The sequence below is a fragment of the Micromys minutus genome (assembly GCF_963924665.1).
Source record: "Micromys minutus genome assembly, chromosome: 32".
Classification (NCBI taxonomy): Eukaryota; Metazoa; Chordata; class Mammalia; order Rodentia; family Muridae; genus Micromys; species Micromys minutus.
In genome coordinates, this window is record NC_137967.1 from 26596963 (window position 1) to 26607983 (window position 11021).

Consider the following 11021-nt stretch of genomic DNA (forward strand, 5'->3'; position numbering starts at 1 on the left):
TTCCACCTGCCTGTCTCCTCACCTTTGAGACACAGTAAAGTTTTCTAGTCTCATTTTGAACTACCCTAGATTGAACAGTGTAGGAAGCACTGGATTATTCTTAACAAGAATAACACGAGGTTAAGTTTAATTAGTTAATACAAGGTTGTAATTGGTACTGAGATTTTCTGGGGCTAGGTGAGTTCACATTGGCATTTCTAATCAATTTATGTGAATTATGACAACTCAAAGATAAGGTTTTCATTTACTTTTTTATTTTAAATTTGTATCTTTTATCTCTTATGCTAAAAACTAGTAAATTTTTAGTGAGACTGACATAATCATATATATGATTAATGATTACATTTTAGGATATTTAGAAATATTAAATGTTAAGCAGTTATGTCATAGCCAGCACAGCTAGGCATCAATAGGGACTAGCATTGAAGGTAATGGGAGACAGAGATACAAGACTTTGGATTCACTTTAAGAATGAACAGTGTTTATTTTTCTCATTGCTGTATATATATTGTTTAGCTTATACCTGGAAATCCTAAGCAGAATTTGAGAATTAGTCTCTTTGGGCCCATTACCTAGATTTATATTTTGGGTCTTTTATATTTTGCTGTCCTTGTTGGCTTCTTTTACCCCAAAGGACATTCCTCCTAGTTTTTATCTCTTGCTTTCAGTTTTTCATTCAGGAGACCACATTTGCGTTGGGGTTTGTGCTTGAGAAAGAAACTATAGACCATCTGTTTCAAGCACAATTATATACAATATATAAAAGAAATACATGTTACATAATTGTAGGTTCTATACATTAGGAAATTAGGTACAAAACATATTAGTCGTCATTTCAATTGTTAGTAGGGTTATTAGTCTCCTACCAGTTCTTGCTTAATGTGTCTATGTTTTGCTTTGCTTTTTAAAAATTAATTAAATGTTTGTTTACACCTTGAATGTTGTCCCCCTTTTGGTCCCCCATTTCAGAGTTCTTTCCCCCATCCCTACTCCCCTTTAAATCTGAGAGGGTGCTTCCCTCTTCCCTGGAGCATCAAGTCTCTACAGGATTAGGTTCATCCTCTCCCACTGAAGCCATAAGAGGTTGATCAGCACGTGTGTCCACTTTGGTTGGTAGTTCAATCTCTGGGAGCTCCCATGTGTTTGTGTAAATTGATACTGTTGTTCTTCCTATGGGGTTGCCATCCTCTTCAGCTCTTTTAATCCTTCCTATAACTTTTCCATAGGGGTCCCTGACCTCAGTCCAATGCTTGACTGTGAGTTTCTGTATTTTTATCAGTCAGCTGCTGGCAGAGTCTCTCAGAGGACAGTCATATTAGGCTCCTGTCTGCAAGCACAGAATGGCATCAGTAATAGTGTCAGGATTTGGTGCCTGCCTATGGGATAGATCCCAAGTTGGTCCAGTCACTGGTTGAGCATTCCTTCAGTCTCTGCTCAATTTTTGTTCCTACATTTCTTTTAGAGAGAAACAATTTTGGTTTGAAAGTTTTGTAGATGGGTTGGTGTTCTCATTCCTCAAGTAGGAGCTCTGTCTGACTACTGGAGGTAGTCTTTTCAGGGTCTACATCCCCACTGTTGGGCATTTTGGTTAAGGTCACTCACAGTGAGTGAACTTGGAGTTTGCTTTTCCCATTCCCCACTGTTGATTCTTTTACTTCCCTTACTCCATTTGTAGTAGTCTTACACATTCAAAACTAAAAGCACAGCTATCATAGATCATTCTCCAGACAGTGCAGAGTAGTTCCGTATGAAATAGAGTTTCAGGTATGTGTATTTGCTATGGGGAGAGGATGGAGATGGAAATTTGGAGGAATAGAGAAGAAGAAAAGGATTGTCTGTCCTCCCAGATATATCTTGATTTTTGTCAAGTTGACAAAAACTAGCAATGGCACCTTAGCACCATCTAAAATTGTACACACCAGTAATCCCAAAGGTTGTCTCCAGCTGCATATTCAAAAAGCAATGTGGCTAACATCTGAGCCCTGTAAGTGGAGAGGGGTAGATAGACAGAGAACATTCTTCCTGTTCAGCTTGAGCTCTGCATAGACAACAACTGCTTTTGTTTTGTTTCTTTTGTGCCACCAATATCTACAGTGTGTGAGAATGTCATTTTTTTCCGCAGCCATCCTTAATGTGTCTCTGCCAGTACCTGACTGGGACTCTCCAGTTTTCAGCCTTCATCAGGGAAGATTCTTCCTGCAGTAGATGATAATTAACACAGAGATCTATAACTGGACAGTATATAGAAAGTGAAAGACTATGGAACTCTTATTTCTAAATGGGATGTCTTTATCAAACTCCTCCCCTCAAAGCTCAGGGATCCATATGGAAAAGGATCCAGGGCAGAAAGATTATAATAGCCACAGGTAAGGAATAACTCCAAGGAAACAGTATCCTCCAGATACAACAGGGCTACTGGACATAAGCACTCACAGAGACCGAGATGGCATGCACAAGACCTGAACAGGCTCAACGTTCCGGTACTGAGAAGGGAAAATGACACAAAGTCCCACCCCCAAGTGAAAAAGCTCATTACAACTGATACCTCATGGGAACAGTTGAGCAAAACAATGTAGACTCCATGCATTTTGTCTTGATTTGGCATTTTCTAATCTTTTGTTTGCTTGTTTGGAGTTTTTTCTGGTTTGTGTTGAGAGAGTGAGGGGGTGTTGCCATCTGCTACCAAAGAATTTATAAGTTTACCATGTATATTTCTATGTGCATATAAAAGTGATAGCTGCCTACAGTATGTCTCAACAGGTGGTAGGAAAAGCAGGAAGAATTGTGTTGGTTATGTGGATGAGCTGATGGTCACATGATATTAATTCCCTAGACCATGGGCTATTGCTGTGCCATATGTCCTGCCCTAAAACAAATACAATGTAAGTGTCACAGAATACTGTGCAATACAATTTAGGAACAGTGAGTTTTTGTGCATTTCAGAGAATGTGTAGCAATTTCCTCTAACTTGAAACATATGCTCTTTGAAGGTCCTAGGAAGCTCCTGGGATGTGAACAAACTTGACAAGATTTACTACTGCCCCTCCTCAGGGTTAGGGAAGCATTAAACAATTGCTGGGGGAATTGACTCTGACTCAGGAGCCACCTACAAAATGTGCAGAAGCTCCATGGTTGGAGCTTTAGTGAGATGACACTCATGTTTGAGTGGAATTTTTGGTGATACAGATACATTTTACTCATTCTTGCTCTTGAAAATATGCCCCCCAATACATTCCTGGGATTGAGTTTGGAAGACAGTTTCTCAGTTGCAGCCCATGCATTTATGAACACAGAGTGTATGGAACATAAAGACAAAAACCCGAATGTTTTAAACAATTCAAAATAGATGAGAAAACAAAGTACAACTTAGAAAAATTACAGAGTAGGATAGTAAGTGCATGTATCTCAACACATCAAACACTTAATACTTAATCATACTAACACTTTAAAATATTGATTTTAATTTATGTACATGAGTGTTTTGCCTTCAAGGATGTCTGTGCACTGTGTTATACAGTGTCTGAGGAAGCCAGAATTACTGATTTGCTATAATCCTGATCTTGATACAACCACAGTTTTCTTTATATATAAATGTACATAAACAAAATTATAACATTCTCATCTGTATAGGCACATAAGAGCCTTTAAGTTCAATGACACAGGTCATAAAAACTGCAACTTGAAGACATAGTTATAAAATATAGAGAAATTACATTAAAAGTATATACAAATTAAATTGCTACCAGTTTCTGTGCACAATAAGTATTAGTACCCCAATTAAAATATTGGCTTAAATAAGGCACATTTTAAAGGACATATATGAAACCTGGGGCTTTAGAACAAAAAAGGCTGATGGACTATACATTAAAATATATTACTGAATTTGAACTTACTCTCTCTGTCTCTGTCTTTGTCTCGGTCTCTGTCTCTCTGTCTCTCTGTCTCTCTCTCTCTCTCTCTCTCTCTCTCTCTCTCTCTCTCTCTGTGTATGTGTATAATTGGAGGGTAAACTGTGAGAGGATCTTATGTAACACAACTGGACTTGAATTCACTATGTACACAAGGCTGGTCTGTAAATTTTAACCCCTTTGCCTCTGCTTTCCATGTGCTTGGCCACAAAGCTGCAACAATGCTTCACTCATAATTACATTTTAAAGCAGGGAAATGTCAGCAGAAGTACTATCCCTGACTAATAACCCGTTGAGTCACATGCCAAGTTTCTCTATCTTTGCTGTTTCCTGGATGCTTATGAGACTGCACATAAACAACGGTCTCTACACAAAATCTGCTCACAGGCACATCTATTCTACACAGGACTGGAGGCTCTCTAGAGAGCCTCTCGTCTCTTTGTGACAAGTATGGAAGTAATTTAGACTTCCTTTTAAATCAGGGGGCATGGTAGAGTATAATTGTAACCAGGGTACTTCTGCGCCATTCTCTTTTGCTTGTATATCTGTATCTCTGAAACAAATTTAAAGCCAGAAGGAAAACACACACATTTTCTAGTATAGACAATCATCCTGACCATGACCTCATCATGTTCCCCACTTTTCTTTTTAATAGACTCTGATGACATCTGCTGACTTCAGCTCTCTTCCTTTAAGGTGTGTTGAGAATGAATGTCAAGTCCATGCCAGTGATCTGTGTGTCAGTAGTCTTTCCTGAACTCTGAGATATGGGTGTGCGATTCTGTACCAACTTCCTATAAGAAATGCACTTGCCATTTGATCTATAGAAGCAATGAGAGAGACAGATGTGAAGGCCAGACGTTAAGATTTTACAATTGAATTGAATAGTTTAACATAATATATATAACATATATATATATACATTATACATATATAATGCTAGGGTGAGGAGATGGGAGGAAGTGGGTGGGTAGGGGAGCACTCTGGTGGAGGCAGGGGAAGGGGAATGGGATAAGGGGATTCCAGAAAGGAAAACAGGAAAGGGGATAACATTTGAAATGTAAGTAGAAAAAATATTTTAAAATATGCAAAATAAGTTTTTGGCCAAATTATAAAAAGCTGCATCCTCAATATTCCCATTGTTTCTAGTTTAAAAGAATAATGAAACATTTGGCAGAGAACCTATGTGTGAGAATCAAATTTGTGGTCTTTAATGTCTGTTCAACATAGTAATGAGTGATACAGCTGGAAAGAAGAGTAAAATTTTCAAGAACTCCAACTGTGCTCTAAAATAAGTACACTATTCCTGTTTTAGACCATTGAGATCTATCATTAAACACTTCTTCACTGGCCAAGTTCACTGATCAAAATGGTGACTTGAACTTTCATAGCTTTTATTGTTTGTATGAATCATATATGTTCTATATTGGCAAGCTATTTTGGGCAACATAAAAAGACTGTCCCAAAATCATTTTGTCATCAGTATTTTGAGGTAACTGCTGAACCCTTTAGATACAGTTCTTCTGGAACTTTTAAAAAGAAAATACCATTGTTAAAAGTAAAGCCAAGTTACTCTGAGAGAAGCAATGACCAGGGAGTATAAATGAAAAGGAAGCTCACTTGTAAATTCTATTAGTAACTGGCTATTTAAAAGTCAGAATGGTGAATAAAGGAACTTTAATTATACTCTTCAACATAAAAGAAACAAATGCATTTATCCTCTGAAATTTAAACCAAAAAGTAAAAATATTTTCTCTCCACAAAATGAACATTTCTATATTCCTACATAATACATTGTTTCTTGTTGTGGTAAAAATAAGAAGGGATAACCTTTTATCCAATGGTGGCATTCATTCATCAGGCCACATGGCACTGCAGGACATCTTTATCCTAGTGGCTCCATGCTGCCTGTAAGTACTCACAGACCCTGCTTCTTTTGACTTCTTTCAGTGGTCCCCTCTGTCTGCCCTGGCTACCTCTGTCCTGGGTGGTCCACAACTGCACCAGCGTGTTGTTTTCACTCACTTTCCCTTGATGTGTTGTTACCAAGATTTGCGACACACATCCCCACTCCATGGCGGGCTTTGTGCATCCAGCCACTACACCCTCTATCAAAGAACACACCAAAATATTCTTATCCAATTGGTATAATTTGCTCACCTAGATAATCCAAATGATCCTGTACAATTCTATCTCTTATAAAATATTCATAGCATCCTTATCCATATAGAGCTGTGTGGAGAGTAACATCCACATCTGCTTCCATGTTGCCTCCTCTTGAATCTCCCCCTTTCTGCTCCTCTTTCCTTCCTAGACTTTTCCTTCATAGCCAATGATAGGCTCAACCAACTTTGTTGTATAATGACATCCTACAGTTTCTCATGCAGTGAAAACAAACTGCTCATATTTTATATGTTCTTATATAATTATAAATTATATAGTTATATAATTATAAATTATATTTTATATAATGTTTAAGTGATACATTAGACATTATCTAGAGAATTAGGTTTCATCACATTTTATAAAAACAGACAGAAGCATAGTCACGCATGCTTGTTCTCAAGAAGAACAATCTTGGAAGAAAAGAGATTCACACAGAAAGTGCTTTGTATAGAGTCTTCTGAACTATGAAATAGAAAGAAAGCACATGAATCATGTCAACAGAAGTCTGTAAAAACTGAGCACTTTTCTTTCATTCTATGTTCCATCAGTGTTCCTACATTTCCTTTAGACAGGAATAATTTGGGGTTAAAATTTTTGAAGATGGATGCCTCAACTGGGAGGCATTGTAGGTGACTTCTTCAGGTTCTATCTCTCCACTATGGAAGAGTTAGGGGAAGGACTAGAGAAGCTGAGGGGGATTGCAACGCCATATGAAGAACAACAGTGTCGACTGACCCAGACTCCTCAAAGGTTCCAGATTCTAAGTAAAGAAGTATACATGGGCTGGTCAATGGCCCCAGACACATGTCTAGCAGAGGACTGTCTTGATTGGCCTCAGTGAGAGAGGATGCTCTTGAGCCTCTGAAAACTTGTTGTCCTAGGCAAGGGAGATGATGGTGGGGGTGAGGAGGGCAAGTGAAGGTAGGTGGGGGAGCACCCTTTCAGAGACAGAGTGGGGAAGAGGGGACTGGGAAGGGGGCAACTTTTGAAATGTAAATAAGTAAAATAATTTAATAAAAAAGAGTACTTTTGGGGCTGCAAAGATGGCTCAGAGGTTATGAGCAATGTCAGCTCTCCTAGAGGTCCTGAGTTTAATTTCCAGCAACATGGTGGTTCACAACTATTTGTAATGGGATCCAATGCCCTCTTCTGGTGTGTCTGAGAACAGGTACAATGTATTCATATACATAAAATAAATAAACCTTTTTAAAAAATGAGTACTTTTGAAAAGAATAAACAAATGATGAATACTCGATGTTCTTATAAGATCCACTGTCTGGTGTGAAACTGTGTAAGAAAAGATTCACTAAACCAGGAATTAATTGTCCTACTATAATATCTTGGAGTTTTCAAAGTTCACAATTCATATGTAAATAATAGCTTCTAACTTCAGACCTGCCCATAGCTCCCATGGTGCTTTGCCCTGCTGCTAAGTAAATGAAAGACCAAGTTATTCACACACACACACACACACACACACACACACACACACACACACAGACACACAAAGGGCATATGGTACTGTTATGAGTCACTGTAAATGGAAGACTAAGAAATTCATAAAAACAAACGCAAAGGCTAAGTGAGAATTCATGTGTTATGATTCCTATCAGGCAAAGCAAAACACAGTTCAAAATTTGTTCAGTGTCTTATAAGTTAACATACATCTATATCCATGTTCCCATAATCCCACCCCCACTAAAACCCAGCAGGACACTATTACCAGTGACATTAATTTTATAAAGATAATTGGTCAAACTTCATATTACTCATTTGATGAAGGACTTCACAAAGGGTCATGCTTCCCTTCTAAAATGTAGTTTTTACTTCAGTGTCCATGACATCTTCTGGGAGTCAAGAACTTCTCAGGAACTTTTTTCTTGGTGGGCAATTACCAAAACTGATTACAAGATTCTTATGAGTGTCTCAGAACAGACAGTGTTTGCAGAGGCTCTTACATGCTTATAAGCTCTGAAGGATGATAGTGATAAAAGATCCAGAAAATATCAAGGTCTTATGTGTGAGAGTCTTGAAGAGATGTTTGCGTGCCCCACTGGACACCAGCAAGTTTGAATTCTTCTACAAGGAGTACAGTCAATTATAAATTATCAGATCTCGATGCTGTTCAGTGTTAGCATATTGAGCCAAACATTGTCAATCAGAAATTTAAGAATACCTACTGAAGTGTCTGTAGAAGGAAACACAAGTCATGATATGCTCTAGATATCTTTGCAATCTTTTTAATACTGTTCACAAATTAACTAGAATGATGACATGGGATATGGTAGGAGAACATACAAATATCATCTGGCTATTTTATGAACTCTAAACACAGTCTTCTTTAAAGAATGAATGCACAACTATCCTATAACAAATGAAACCAATATAGTCATCAAATACTCTATAAGCAGAAGAATTCTTAACATTGAGTGAAAAGTGGAGTAGTCCACAGTTATTTTTGCTGATAACAATGTGGAATATAAATCTCTTGTGAATGGAAAGAAACAGAAAAAGTAGAGGTTTACTATTTGCTATCTTTCCAGTAAACATTCTTCTTTGAGGGTTTTAGAACAACAAAGACAAAGCTATACAATACACAGAGGATATCAATAATTCTGTCTGACCTGTAAGCCTGAAGTTTTCAGAACTGACTGATTTTCAGTAATTAACTTCAATTAAGAAATCCAATCCTATAAAAACGCCACTTAGAGCCAAGGTTTATTAGATGGAAAATGTACGTTTTCTGAGTGAGGAATGTTCCTCCACTGACTCAAAAATTTTATCACCATGTCTGTTGTTTATGCTGTTTAAAGAGTATTGGATGGTGCAGCCTTTGTGGAGAAAGTGTTTCACTTAAGGCTTTGATATTAAAAAATGTGTACTTTTAGTTGGCTGTTTTTGCTTTTTGTTGCCTTTGATGATGTGATTATTTCTATCTTGCTCTTGTTGCCACACCTGTCATTTGCTTATCTGCTTCTCCACCACGGTGTTTTACAGCAACAGACAAATAACTAATATATAAATTGGTACCAGATTGATGGATATTTCTGTGAAGCCCCTGGCCATGTCAGTAGAAGAAATTTAGATTAGAAAAGCAGCTGATTCCAGTTAGAACCTGAAAAACTTTAGAGATGAGAACAATGTGGACTTTAAAGGCTGACTCAAGAGGTTTGAGAATTAGACACTTCAAAGGTGACTGTGTTAAGGGGCTTTATTTTGATATTTGGGAAAGAATATCGCTATATTGTTTCTATACCCTGAGAATAGACATGAAGAAGAACTTGAGAGTCGGGATTGATTTGTTTTGCCCATGAAATTTAAAGACAGTACAACACTGACTCTAAAAAAGTCATAATTACGAATGACTCATTCAGTTCTTCACTGAGAAACAGCAGACTGGGCAGAACAAAATACAAAGTGTAGAGTTTGGAGAGCAAAAGAGTACAAGGAGGCTTGCTACTATAGCCAATGCACAGGCTAAACGAGAAGTTGTAATTAAAAAAGGTCTTCTGATCTCTCTCCTTCCCAGTTTCCTCCTTCCCTCTACCTCCTCTGATTAATTTGTTCCCCCTTCTATGTAGGATTGAAGCATCCACACTTTGGTCTTTTTTTCTTCTTAAGCTCCATATAGTTAGTGAATTGTATAGAGGGTATAATGAGCTTTTGGGCTAATATCCACTTATCAGTAAGTACATACCATATGTGTTCCTTTGTATCTGGGTTATATCTCTCAGGGTGATATTTTCTAGTTACACCCATTTGAGAATTTCATGAAGTCATTGGGTTTTTTGTTTGTTTTTTGTTTTAGTTTCATTATGTTGTTCAATATAACATGTTGTCTAGAAAGGCTTGTAGAAGGAAGAGTAAAAAACACTTTTCCAGCATATTATCTCCTAGAGGCCATTTTACCCACTGCTCTGTTTGGCCACTAGCCTCTTCTCCCTCTCTTTAGCAATGGCGAGGATTCCTTTTTCTTGGGCAAGAGAGATCCATGGTTTGTTGCCCTTGCCAATAACAAATGTGTTTAGCTGTTGCCATTGGCATCTTTCACATGAACCACATCAAAAAAGCTGGGATGTCTCTCTGGCGTGGTTAATAAAAGAACAAAGCGAAGTCCCTCTTACATTACCATAAATAAATAAATGTTACCTGTAACATAAAAATTGTATATTATACCAGTTACAGCCAGGCATGAGCATGGCTCACAATTCTTTTTAAGTCAGTCATAAATGTTACATAGTGTTATGCGCAAGTTGCAGGTACCCAAAGACTACCAAGGAGCCAATTCCAATGTAAAACACATAAGGTTCTTTATTGTTAGAGCAGGAGCAATGTCCCTTAGACTCTCGCCCTTGAAATGGGTCATAGTGAGAGCCCAGAGTCTAGAACTTCAGGGTTTTTACTGTGGTTGAAGCAAACATGGGGAATTTCCGTATGGGTCAGCAAGTTAATATTTTAAAAACTGCTCTCTTACTCTCCTTCTTCCCCTTCCCTTACCCCCTCTCTCTCCACATGCTCATGGCTGGCCTCTACTCCTCTATTCCTCTCTCTCTCTCTCTCTCTCTCTCTCTCTCTCTCTCTCTCTCTCTCTCAACCTACCCATGTTCACACTGTTAAAGCAAACTAACTCACTCTCTCTTTCTCAGCACCCATCAAAGGCTGGTAATATTTCATTTAATACTAGGACTTAGTGTTTCTCTCTTTCTTATCTCCTATGCTAGGCTATTATTTAATTTCAGCTTGCACAGTTTATTGTGCATGATGTCATAAATAACTGTGAGTACAAACATGTAGCTGCAAAATTCTTGAGTCATAAAACATGAAGAAATCAAACAGGTACTGACTTGTAAGTTGTGCCTATACTGGTTAGCTTTCTTTGTGCTAGAAGGTGGTATGCTCTCTACTGGAGAAAAAGTAAATAGATATTGTCCAGCCATAAACTCTATG